Below are 14,356 nucleotides of genomic sequence, written 5' to 3' on the forward strand. Positions count from 1 at the left end.
CTGTCTGAATAACGTCATCAGTCGAGAAAGATGGCGGTCAAGCTCAGCGTAGAATGTGTTGGGCAGGTTCTGGTTGGTAATCAGCTGGAACTCTGCATACACCTATATTTAAAAACAGCAGGACAATATAGTATATCAACATCAATTAGTCACTTCAACTTGGTGGATCTCTTACTTTGTTTGGTTTGGGCTTCAGAGCATGACGGCGGGATTTCTGGTCAACCATGTCATTACATGCTTTGCGGAATCGGTCGCTGATGACTAGCTCACGGGGGCGCACAGAACACACACGCAGATGCGCCGCTAGAGTATATAAACCAGGCTTAAGAATCACAAGTTTCACTTTAAAACACACAGAATGTGCCAAATGTTAACACAGGAAAGAGAGAGCTGATCTATATTACCTCAGACTCCATTTTGAGAGCAGGCCAGAGGTCCATGAGCTCTTTCACTGGTGGGCTGGACTTCACTATGGTCTGTCGGCGCAGGGCAAATGTGGTCTGCATCAGCTTTCTAATGAGGGGCAGGTTCTTCTCAGTCTTCTTGACTTCTTCAGCAATTGTCTGCCTCAACTGCTCAAGCCTCAAGGAATCCTCTCCTTGGGGATAGTTGGGTAGGAAGTTTACTTCTGCTCGCTTGGGTCTTTTAATGTTGGAATGTGAAGGTTCGCCATCAGGATTGCTTCTACCTCTTTTTCCAGCATTTACAGTGACCTCCTCACATCCTGCCCGTCTCAGCTTGTTCCTGAAATTGCCCATCTTGAATTTGATGCTGTTCTTCCATCCATTGCAGCCGGTCTCAGATCCTGCTTCCTTCAAGCAGGGATGTTTGGCGACAAGAGCCGCAGAAGCCACTGCTATCTCTTTATCACTTGGATAAGCCTTGAAAGCATACATTGTAGATGCAAGCTTTTCTAAGATGTCGTGCTTTAGGTCTCTTGTCAACTTAAGGTGTCTCTTGTTCTTCTCAAATTCGTTGTTTCCGTCTCTAAGTTTCAGCTCAACATCGAATGCAAATGTAGGAACTGGAAAAGGACCTGGAGGCCATCTGCTTAGACGTTCTGGAGATGACATATCTGAAAGTATATCAGTAGATGCGAGAGAGCTGGAGTCGAGCGAAAGTGAAATGTGCACAACAGCTTTTTGTGGCAATTCCGTAATGTCATCAAGGGAAGTAAGTTTCCCATCAAAGTCTGGATCTTCATACAGCAAACTGAAGTCAAGGTCTATTTCCAACTGTTCTTTTATAATCGTGATCAGTGCATCAACAGAGGCGGGTCGTGAACTGAGTTTTAATTTTCTAGCCCGGTCTGTCTCAACAACACGAAGGATCATGGGTTGTGGGGAGGCAGCTGCCATTGTGCTATGGAAACTTGAATGAATCGCTTGGGAGTCAGCAGCAGCAGCAGCAGACCATCGATCTTGTATGCTGAGAGTGGGACTGTATCGTTGTGACCAGACTGCAGGTAGATGGACAGTGGACAGATGTGGTCCGGTCGACAGACAGCAGCTCAAGGACCTAAGGAGTAGTCATAAACACAACACAGAAAGCGTCATTATTAACATATACAGAATATGAACTTATACAGAATATAAACTGGTCAATTACACAACGAGTGAATAAAGACACAATTATTGATTAATAAAATAACTATTCACCATTAGCTGGACTCAGTTCCGTTTCACTTGAATGAATCGCTTGGGAGTCAGCAGCAGCAGACCATCGATCTTGTATGCTGAGAGTGGGACTGTATCATTGAGACCAGACTGTAGGTAGATGGACAGATGTGGTTGTGTGGTTGACAGCTCATAGGACCTAAGATGTTCTATATACCAGGAGTCATAGTCTCGACACAGAAAAGAAACCTCGTTATTCACAAGGTAGATCTGTTCTATTTGGCTAAATGTAGACAGTCCACCACTGACTCTGACGGAGAGAAACATTCCACAGACATAGTCTGTGCCATCAATGGTTACCTTTGATGTCTGGTAGATTGTGTCACTAACTGTGTGTCCTCTATGTGTACCTGAGCTACTGCTGGTAGAGATGAAACCAGAACAGAGTCAACCCTGGATGCCTGGGTTTTTGGCTTGAAATATGATGGTGAAGCAAGATGATATGCCATCATGTGTTGGTGTCTGATTGCCATCGTCTTCAAGATATTTTTGAAGTTTTGAGTGTCATGCACCACTCTTTTGAAAAAGCGGTGCTTGGCCTCAAATCGCATGGTCCAAACATGCAGCAGGGGTCCAAAGCACTTAACTAGAGCGGGATAATGCTCCACATAGTGATGTTTAGGACAGAGTTTAACTGCAGGGAAAACCTCTAATAGTACCTGTCTATGATCACTGATTTTGCACTGAAAATAGTTTTAGAAAAAACTGATAGAAAAAAGGTTTCATCAGTATATGATGGGCACAATGCTAACTCTAGCACCTCTTTCAGCTCCATCAAAACTGCCCATGCTGCATCACCCACTGGTACTACACTGCCTACAAGTAATGGAAGCAGTCGGAGCAGAGTGGCATTTTCATGCCCATTGCCTCCTATTGTTCCTCGAGAAACAAATGTTTGGGGAATTGGGTGAGGTCTATCCACTTTATCAGCGTGCTGATACGGGAATGATGCAATCTTTTGGTTCAAATACTCTAAAGTGAAGTACTTTCGCCGAATCATCTCTTTAACACAGAGAGAAAGCTCCACGGGAACCATACCTTCCAGAAGATCGTGAAGTATATCTGGAGGAAATCCTGTGATTGTATGAAAGTAATTCAGGGATTCACGTAAGACACAGCCACCTTTAACACCAAAATGGCTGCTCGAAGTGTCATGTGCAGTTTGTACATGCAGGTCATGGCTGACTTTGGTTCTCAGAGAAAACTCTCCCTCTCTGACTTCAGTTGTTTGAAACTGTTCACTTGTGGCCAGACAGAATCTGCAAACATAGCCTGCTCTAAATGACTCCACAAAGCCACCGAATCCATGAGCGCCCAGATTGTCGGCAGAAACACACCAGATTGTGCCTTTGACATTCTGACCAACTCTTTCAATGAAAACACCATCTTGTTCCAGAGTATGAACATCACGCAGCAATGGAGCAAGTACAGCTGCATATCCATACCTACGGAGGTCTGTCACTTTTACCAGCATTGCCAGCTGTATAGCGTGTAATGCTGATCGGTATTTTGGTGGCACATTGGCAAGGACCCAATATATAGCACAAAGTTTGTGAATTTTACGTGATGTGCCAAGCGGATTGGCAATTTCCAGATCATCTATATATAGCTGAAGTGGTAGGATGAGATTCCCTGTTGACAGTAACTCATTTTCAAGGAAATGGGAGCCATCAGAGCATGACACATATTGACCAGATGTAGTATTTGGTTCTGTAATCTTGTCAAGGATGTCTGTGTTTTTAAACAACTCTTGAATCATTGAAAGGATGGGAACATACATGCTGGTATGTCCTGGTTGCTCCAACTGATACTCTACTGGCATTACACATGGATAGTTGCGCTCCATAAAGCTTTTTCTGCGCTTGGTTGAACACAACTCTGCACCTTCAGAGGTAGATGTAGACAGAACATTGCAGTTCATGACAGCGCCAACAACTTCATCCAGTGTAGGTTCTGCAATATTGTGACCATTTCTCTGCAATATGTCATTAACTGACTCCTTGATCAATGGCTGAGATAAGGAGAAGACCTGATTCAAGTGGTCTACTATTTCTTGAATAGCTGTGTTTGAGACATGGAGGATAGCCTGCATCTTTAGGAACAAGGAAGATACGTTCATTTTAAGTTGATTTCTTAGATTGTCAGTGTCACATTGATCATCATCATCCACCACTTCTATGCTCTGGCCTGGACATTCTTCATGCAAATCACTAGTGACCTCAGAAATCCTGTCTTGGGGATCCTCAACAACGACAGCTTTTAAGTCTGATGCAAGACTTAATTGGTGTTCTCTGCTTTTATGGCAATTGAATGAAGAGTAAACATTTGTGCTATAGCTACAATCCTTATATGGGCATGTCACTGTTTCATTATTTTTTAAATGCTTTCTGAGATGACTTAAGAAAATTGATTCAGAAAAGGGTTCCCGAAATGCGCACAAAGGGCATTTTATTACCACAGGGCTCTGACTCTGTTCTGGTCTACTGCTAAGTTGTGCAGTATGATATCTTGACAAATGAGTACTCAATGCATTTAGCGTCTTAAGGCGAGACACTGCAGGTGAATAGTCAAATATACTTTTTTTGTTGATTTTGAGATTTTGTTATATTTTGCTTCCTAAACATGTCTTCTATGAAACTAGTGACAATTAAATGTCAATAACACACATTTAGTTGTTTATTTTACATCATTTTGCCTTATTGCATCCATAAATGTGCACATATTTAATGGGGAAGTGACTCATTTGCATATATAAACATAAATTTCAGAAAACTTGCAATATATTTTTTCTTAGTTTATATGTACATAACAAATTGGGAAAGTTTCATAGTGATATCTATTCAAATATGTTTTGCCTATTAGGGGGTACTACACTGTACTACACTGTTTGTAGCCTGTGTGTAGTTCTGTTCAGTTCAATAACATCAATATTATTATTATTCAGTTATCAGGCATGTGTTTAGGTTGTCTATTACTAATGGTTTGATTAGGTATTGTGTTTGTAAATATCAGTTTAAAAAAAAAAGTATGGCATTTTACAATACAGAACTTTGAAGGCGTTTTCCAAAAAATGAGTTTTAAGAGTTTTTCCTCATACTCTGAGCCAGAAATCTCCACTTCAGTAGCACGCACATACACCAAACCTTCAAGTTCTATTCATATCTATGTTCTGAAGGTATTTACAGAAGGGTTTGTTGATATCGCATTCATACCCTGATTTATATCACATTTTATTCCTAAAAACATGGCGAAATATGGAATTTTACCATAAAAATTGACTGAATGGAGTATTTTCTGATTTATGGAGTGATAAAAAGAGATATCCAAAATCCCCTCTGTAATAACCTTTGGCTCTAATATGTCAACAAAATGAAAATATAATTTTGAAAATGGCTTTATCCAATGTTCAGATTTCTGTCCTGGAATTATATGCAAATTAGTGCATATTTAAGTAGATCATGCCTCATTTGCATATTTAAACATACAATTTCAGAAAACTTGTAATACAAAAAAGTCTTGTCTTAATATAAGTAATCAACTGGGGAAGTTTCATTGTGATATCTATTAGTTAATTTTTTTACCCTATTCACCTGCAGTGTCTCCCCTTAAATTTACAGATACAATCAGTATGGAGGCATGGAAGAGGACTGACTCTGGAAAAGTGGCTGTGTTGCAGTCTGTAGTGTTTAAATAACTGTATTCTAGAAGTCAAAGAAGCTGCACACAATTTACACTGCCAGACTACCATATTGGAACTATGAGAAAAAACTGAGCTCTGTGGAAACAGATTAATAAACTATGTTCTGGTCTCAACGATACAGTCCCATCTCACAAATATGTTTTTATATTTAAAAATAATCAGCTTACTGTTTGGCTCATTTGAATATTTCCCAGCAGCACTTGCTACCTGAAAGGCAAGGGAAAAAATACAACGTTTAGACCTCCATGAAACATATACCAGAATAACTTACAACTCAATATAACAAGTTCATACTATTAGCTTACAAAAACATGATCATAATTTTCACAGTTTGAATGTTTAACCATCAATCAGAAGGAGATAGAGAGAGAGAGCGCAGGAGAGCGAGAGAGAGGAGATAGAGAGAGAGAGGAGATAGAGAGAGAGGGAGGGAGGGAGAGAGAGAGCGGAGATGAATGAGAGCGTGAATTAATATCTCTCTCAAACCTCCTTTTGTCAAAAATATATATCTATTACAAACATCAATTTACAAGCTCAAAGAAATGGAGATATGTGGCTTCGACCATGCATGCCATGAGGACGCTATGACACTCAACCAATATAACCAAATTAATCTCCCTCAAACCCGATAATAGGACATAATGTGCAAACAAACCTAAAATGGAGATGCGGCTTGACATGCATGCATGATGCACGCACGAGGGCGACGCCATCTTTACCTGCACTATAACTCACACTTGCACTTGACCCAATATCGAACTCTTAATATTTTGCATGAAACAACATAATTTCGGTGTGCCATAATATTTTAATTGCACACAGCATGCATGCAGGCAGTTGTTTAAGAAGACAATGGAGACCGAGTTAGCTTAATTATACTGAACAGCCATTAACTATAACTAAACTATTAAAAGATGCGCTAGCAGCTCACGCAATTTGCATCTACAAATTGCATATCCGAACAGATTAAATGACCACAGATAACCGCAAATTGGCAAATTTACATATATATTTATACTCACTATATGAAAGAAACTTGACGTGCGCTGCTTCTGCTAACTTGACGGCTGCTGCTGCATCTCACGACATGCGGGTATACAGGTATCATCCCAGAATTCCTCCGCAGCTGCGCACAACAGTGGTTTCCTGTTGCTTGCTTGCAGAAATATTATTTTCACATGCCGTTATTTCTCACTTCTCTAATTCTCTAAACGAATTCTTTAATATAATTGGACTTAATATATAATATAATAACTTTATTAACATCTCTCTCACTCTCTCTCTCCCTCTCTCTCTCTCTCTCTCCCTCTCTCTCTCTCTCTCTCTCTCTCTCTCCCTCTCTCCCCCTCTCTCTCTCTCTCTCTCTCTCTCTCTCTCTCTCTCTCTCTCTCTCTCTCTCTCTCTCTCTCTCTCTCTCTCTCTCTCTCTCGCTCTATCTCTCGCTCTCTCTCTCGCTCTCTCTCTCTCTCTGTCTCTCTCTCTCTCTCTCTCTCTCTGTCTCTCTCTCTCTCTGTCTCGCTCTCTCTGTCTGTCTGTTTCTCTCTCTCTCTGTCTCTCTATCTGTCTGTCTCTCTCTCTGTATCTCTGTTTCTCTCTCTGTCTCTGTCTCTCTCTCTGTCTCTCTCTCTCTCTGTCTGTCTGTTTCTCTCTCTCTGTCTCTCTCTCTCTGTCTCTCTCTCTCTCTCTCTCTCTCTGTTTCTCTCTCTCTCCCTCTCTCTGTATCTCTCTATCTCTGTCTCTCTCTGTATTAATGTAAAAGAGTTGAATACTCGGAAAATCACTCTACACCCAGTGGCCTAATATTGAAGAAAACAGACCTGGGCTGGAATATGGAACCAACAATCTTGTATCTCCTAAAAAAAATATTAAAATAAAAATCAGGAATGAAAGAAAGATGATAGAAATGTCTCATATTCATATCTATTTTTGAAATCCATGACATTTACATTTAGTCATTTAGCTGCTTTTATCCAAAATGACTTACAAGTTCTGTCAAGTCTGCAGGAAGGGTACAACTCTGCGTATAAGTAAGATTGTTTGTTAAACAGTGTCAAACTTGAGTGCTACAGTCTTGAGTCCATATATACCAGCCGTGTCATGCTAGCATACAGGCACAGGTCATAGATACCAACCATGTCATGCTAGCATACAGGTCATAGATACCAACCGTGTCATGCTAGCATACAGGCACAGGTCATAGATACCAACCGTGTCATGCTATACAGGCACAGGTCATAGATACCAACCATGTCATGCTAGCATACAGGCACAGGTCATAGATACCAACCATGTCATGCTAGCATACAGGCACAGGTCATAGATACCAACCATGTCATGCTAGCATACAGGCACAGGTCATAGATACCAACCGTGTCATGCTATACAGGCACAGGTCATAGATACCAACCATGTCATGCTAGCATACAGGCACAGGTCATAGATACCAACCGTGTCATGCTATACAGGCACAGGTCATAGATACCAACTATGTCATGCTAGCATACAGGCACAGGTCATAGATACCAACCATGTCATGCTAGCATACAGGCACAGGTCATAGATACCAACCATGTCATGCTAGCATACAGGCACAGGTCATAGATACCAACCATGTCATGCTAGCATACAGGCACAGGTCATAGATACCAACCATGTCATGCTAGCATACAGGCACAGGTCATAGATACCAACCATGTTATGCTAGCATACAGGCACAGGTCATAGATACCAACCATGTCATGCTAGCATACAGGCACAGGTCATAGATACCAACCATGTCATGCTAGCATACAGGCACAGGTCATAGATACCAACCGTGTCATGCTAGCATACAGGCACAGGTCATAGATACCAACCGTGTCATGCTAGCATACAGGCACAGGTCATAGATACCAACCATGTCATGCTAGCATACAGGCACAGGTCATAGATACCAACCGTGTCATGCTAGCATACAGGCACAGGTCATAGATACCAACCGTGTCATTATACAGGCACAGGTCATAGATACCAACCATATCATGCTAGCATACAGGCACAGGTCATATCTTCATTGAGAACATGCTATATGCAACTATATGCATGTAGGCCTGTATGACGCGTCACCGTATCCGCTAGACCGGAGGCATGACAGGACATTAGCAAGAAAACCCATAAAAAGCTAACACCTCTCACACCTATCACACCTCTCACACCGATCCCACCTATCACACCTATCACACCTCTCACACCGATCCCACCTATCACACCTATCACACCTATCACACCTCTCACACCTCTCACACCTATCACACCTCTCACACCGATCCCACCTATCACACCTATCACACCTGTTACGAAGGATCAGATTAAACCGAAATATATATATTTATTTATGGATATATATTGAATAGTATTTGTATATCGTTTGATATCCCTTGTATATTCCTTGTACATATACACGGAATATCCCTTTAGCCTACTATAGCCCATAATAGTTCATTCTCTTATTGGACAAAAGGACCAGGCGCCAGGGGACCAGCCCCTGGCGTCAAGTTCAAAGGTACCGACGAGACATGTCCGTACTAGCCCCGGCTCCGCTCAGGGATACGGCTACCGAAATGAGAGTGGCACTATTTGTTCACCGTGCATATAAATATGGCGCAAGTAAATGTAGAAATCCCTTAGTCCTTTACCCTTCTTCCAACTGAGTAACAGAACGTGAAGCCCCCCACGATACCACGTGCGGTGTAGTATGGCCTGTTTGGCCTTAGAATAGCATCGAGACCTCGTGCGAATTAATAACTGAATTGTCAGAGTTTGGCACTGTACCGTCGAGTGCGACGTATTTCTATTAAGTAATAATAGTCTATCGTGTATGGTGCATCATGCGGTTAGAGTTCTAAAGTGACCAGCATCTCCAACGCTTCCTCGTGTTATCTAGAGTATTATCCAGGCTGGGCCGACCACATGGCGCTTTCATCCGAGGAGATCTAGGCGAGGACCGAGGGACATGTACACTGGATTACCTACCCGACGACTGCTGAGCCCTATGCGGCTGGAATATATTTGCTTTGGTACTGTGATTTGTGGAGCGGATAATCGCCGACGCCTGTGAGTGTTGGATTTACCCCCGAGAGGAGTCAAGTTGAGTCGGCGCTCAGAGAGACTGAGGTCGCCTAGCTTCTTCTTCACTGTGGAGCTACAGCCTACAAGAGAACCAAGGTGTATTCATCTGCGGATCAAGAGTCTACTGCACTGTCTTCTGTACTTGAAGTCTCCCTAGATATCGTTGACCAGACGGTCTACTACCGACGGCTCTCCTACCCCCCCTACCGGCTTACAACCGGGAGGACCCCCTTCTAGAATATCCCGCTATATCATTAAGTGTACCATAGATCTAATTCCCTAAGAGCCAGGTTGTATACTTGCTTCCTGCGTAACCAGAGATTGGACATTCAGTGTTGATTTGCCTACGAGTACTCATTTGCCTTACAAGTGCATTCAAATCATAAATGTAATAGTAAATATCATATGTACCTTTTGCTATATTAAATATTTGATTATTACCTTTGTCTGGAACCGATTTCATTGTGGAAAGTGTTCATCATATTTAGATATCGTGTACTGTATGGCCAGTAGTTAAAGTATATAAAGCGGTAGTGGTTTAATGATACCATACTTATCAATACAGTCAGGGAATTGTACCCCTCAGTTACAATTGGTCCTTCGAGCCGGAGGGTAATTAGTGTAATATTAATATAGTGGTATTAATATTGAAATGGCCTATGATGAACACTCCACGAAACGGTCCTCCTAAAGTAGAACGCCCGCAGCGTAGACGACAGCCACCTCAGTACTTAGAGGATTACGCTGCCTAGCCTTCTACAAACGGTAAACGCGGTAAAAGTAGAAAGTAAAATTATGTCCGACCCTATCAACCAGGATACCCCGACCACAGAGGCCCTAGTGGGTTCTAATGTAACTGACCAAGCTCACGGTGGGGACCAGGAGGGAACTGACACGACTTTACCCCCCGCCAAGACCGAAGAAGTAGTCCCCGAAGAGCTCCGGGAGGAAGACAACCCTCCAGAGATGGAACTCTGCACGGAACAAGATGAGGAGAGCGCCGAGGAGATAGAGCTCCAGGACTCCCCGCAGGGGAACGCATCCCCAACGAGTACTGCCAGGAGCGGATCACCTCAACCAGCGTCTTCCCCCAGCGAGGCGGACAGGATGCTGGCACAGGCGTTCCTCGCCAGCCTAGCAGCCTCTACGGAGCGCGATCGACTCCAAGCACAGACGCTTAGTGAGCGCAAACAACTCCAAGCACAGATGCTTAGCGAGCGCGAACATTCTACCATTGAAAGAGAACGCCTCCAAGCGCAGCAACGGAGCGACGAAGAGCGCATACGTCTGGAGATGAGACGCCTTCAGACGGAAGCGAATATGGCAAGAGACCGGGCCGACACCCAGCGTGCCGCTGCCGGTGCCCAAAGAGAAGCAGATCTCACCAAGCGCGAAGCCGAGCGCGACAGACTACAAGCGCAGCTAATGGAGCAGCTGATCACCAGGGCAACACCCCCTCCCTCCACAAGGGGTTCCAGGGCCTCGTCAAGACACGGGTCAAGGGCACCCTCCCCTAACCGATTAAGCGACCCTGAGCCCGACCACCAGAGAGAGTCTATACCCCCCTCCGAACTCCTTCCCCGACTGGTCCCAGTGAGACCCAGCTACAAGGAAGGAACGGCGTACACCGCGGAGAGGCTAAATAGACGACTACAGGATCTAGATGACCTGACAGAGGAAGAAGAGGGAGAAGAGGAGAGTCAAGCCCGACAGCAGCACATTACTCCACAGGACCAGGAGGTCCAGTACAGCCCAGGCTATACCCCCGCGGCTCTGCGCTACAGACCCCCGACTCTATTCACGGGTGAGCATGACGCACGACCAGTCTCGAGGAATAGTACCTGGACCAGCGGGCCATGGTACCCTGCCGGTACCAGCTCACCGAGAGGCGTAAGAGGAGACTCGCCCAGGAGGCCTCTCTTCCAACGCTCACCGATGTGCCAGCCATCCACGGCGTCATACATTGGCACACCGACGTTTCCAGACTTCACCCATGAGAACCGAGCACAGTACACGGAGCTACGGATGTGCTTAGAGACAATGATGGTGGATGTAGCCGATGAACGCCACAAGTATGCTATCCTATTGAAGCACCTGAAAGTGCCCAGAGCGCACAACATAGCGCTGGCCTATGCCACCTCTACTACCCCATACACAGCGGCTCTAGCAGCACTAGACCAAAGATATGGACGTATATGGGATTACGTAATACAAGAGATAAGGCATATTGACCGCCTACCCCCAGCAACAGACAATCGCTCACTAGACGACCTGTCTATCAAAGTACAATCCCTGGTAGGGATGCTGGGGGCGCAACGAGAAAAGGGTATGCACGAACTATACGCAAACTCGAACGTCGAGAGGATTTTAGAGAAGCTGCCGCCCGCCCGACAGGAGCGCTTCAGGCGGCAAAGAGACCACCGTGATCCTAACGGTCCCGAGCCATCCCTCCTAGACCTAGCCGACTTCCTGGCGAGAGAAGTCAGCAGCCTACGGTTGGACACGTTCGTGCGGAGCACACCAAGCTCCAGAGAGGGACCTAGGAGAGCAAACGATGGCCGAAGATCGGTGACTGTCATGCACCAATCAGAATCAGTACCGAGCAGCAAGAACCACAGTACCCCCTCGATGAAAGAGAAGTGGAAGATGGTGTGCCCGTACTGCGAAAAGGAACACTGGTTGTCACAATGTGACCTGTTCAAGAAGATGACCGCTGAAGAAGTGAGTCAATGGATAAAGTCCAACAGGCGCTGTTACCGATGTGCGCGCAGTCACATGGCAGCCGAGTGCCGCCTCAAGAAGAGGTGTAGTCGGTGTGACGGAGCCCACCTAGATGTCCTACACGACAGTAACAGAAGAAAGCCTGCACCATCCAGCAGCACAAAGGCAAGTGTTATGTACATTGACCCCGCTAGCAGCAGCGGCGCCCAGGTGCTCTTAAAGGTGGTCCGCGTAACACTGAGTTACCAAGATAAGGTCATGGACACTTACACCGTCCTTGATGACGGGTCAGTCCGCTGCGGCCCAGCTGGGGCTGCGGGGGAGCGAGAACCAGATGACGATTCGGACAATAAGAAGAGATCTAAAGACGATAAAGGGCGAGAATGTCTCCTTCACTATCGCAGCAAGCGGGCAGCCAGAGAGACGGTATAGGATTACTAATGCTTTCACCAGCCAAGAAATAGGACTATCGCAGTACACCTACCCCATCGCCAAGCTGATGGATAAATATGTGCACCTGCGTCAACTCCCTATCCCGCTCATAGACGGTGCCACCCCGACCCTGCTGATAGGCTCCGACCATGCAGACCTCATAGTCCCGATAGACCGGGTCCATACAGGACCCAGAGGTTGTCCTGCAGCAGTCGAGACCTGCCTAGGATGGACATTACAAGGCCCCCTCGCCAAGTCTCTTAACCGAACAGCAGCCACTAGCTGCCTCCACTCCAGAGCGACAGAAGAAGACACCACACTCCTGCAGCATGTCGAGAGGCTATGGACACTAGAGACAATGCCCTTTAAGAACGAACAGAAAGACATTCGTTCTAAGGAAGATATTTACGCTATAGCCCTCCTCGAGCAAGGGACAAAGAGAGTCACAGTCAACGGAGTGATGAGATACGCAACTCCACTCCTGAGGCGAGAGGGAATGCCCACCTTTCACGCCACAAAAGAGGCGACGGAGCGGTATCTATTGAACACAGAGCGGCGCCTAGCCAAAGACCCCGCTCAAGAGGCTGTGTACCGCGCTGAGATTAACAAGCTAATCACAGCGGGACACATAAAGAAAATTGACATTAAAGAGGCCGATCAGACGACCGAATCATGGTACGTGCCACACCACAAGGTCCACCACAACGGCAAGGATCGTATTGTGTTTAACTGCAGCTACCAGATCGGATCACAAAATCTGAATAAAGAGCTCTTGCCCGGCCCAACACTCGGCCCCTCTCTACTAGGCGTGCTACTACGCTTCTGCCAGGACAAGGTGGCTATCAGCGGCGACATCAAAGGGATGTTCCTGCAGGTGAGACTAGTGGAGGAGGACAAGCCCCTGCTGCGGTTCCTATGGAGAGAGAGGATCGGAGATGAGCACCCAGCCATCTATCAATGGGAAGTCCTCCCTTTCGGAACCACATGCAGCCCATGCTGTGCTACGTTTGCACTACAAAAACACGTCGCAGAGGACCCAGCAGCAGATGAAGAGGTCCGACAAAGTGTGACAAATAGTTTCTACGTGGACAACTGTTTACAAAGCGTCTCGACGACAGAAGAAGCCGAGGCTCTTCTACTCAAGCTCCGCGCCTCCCTGATCAAAGGCGGCTTTGATCTCAGGCAGTGGGCCAGCAGCGACCCGCAAGTACTGCGCAGCCTCTCCCCCGAGGACAAGGCAGCGAGCAGCGACACCTGGATGGCGACCATCCCAGGAGAAGCCCAAGAAATGACACTAGGACTAGTCTGGCGCTTCAAAACAGACTCGCTCCATTATAGACACAAACCCCTGACCAAGGAGCAGGGAAGGTCGACGGCAATACCGACCACCAGACGGAGTGTATACAGAACACTCGCCAGACAATATGACACGTTGGGATGTATTCTACCTTACACCACCAGGGCAAAGATGATTGTAAGAGCGCTGTGGGACAAGGACCAGGGCTGGGACGATCCCATACCCGAACACCTTGCATCCACATGGAGAGAGTGGGAGACGGAACTCCGCTCACTCCCAGGTGTTAATATACGCCGCAGCTACTTCCCACCCACAGTGAGGCCAGAGACATGCAAGATGGACCTGCACGTATTCAGCGACGCCTCCGAAGTAGCCTACGGTTCGGTGGCCTACTTGCGTGCCCGAGAGGAGGGAGGAGAAATA

Source organism: Notolepis coatsorum, assembly GCF_963971535.1.
Source record: "Notolepis coatsorum genome assembly, chromosome: 5".
Lineage (NCBI taxonomy): Eukaryota > Metazoa > Chordata > Actinopteri > Aulopiformes > Paralepididae > Notolepis > Notolepis coatsorum.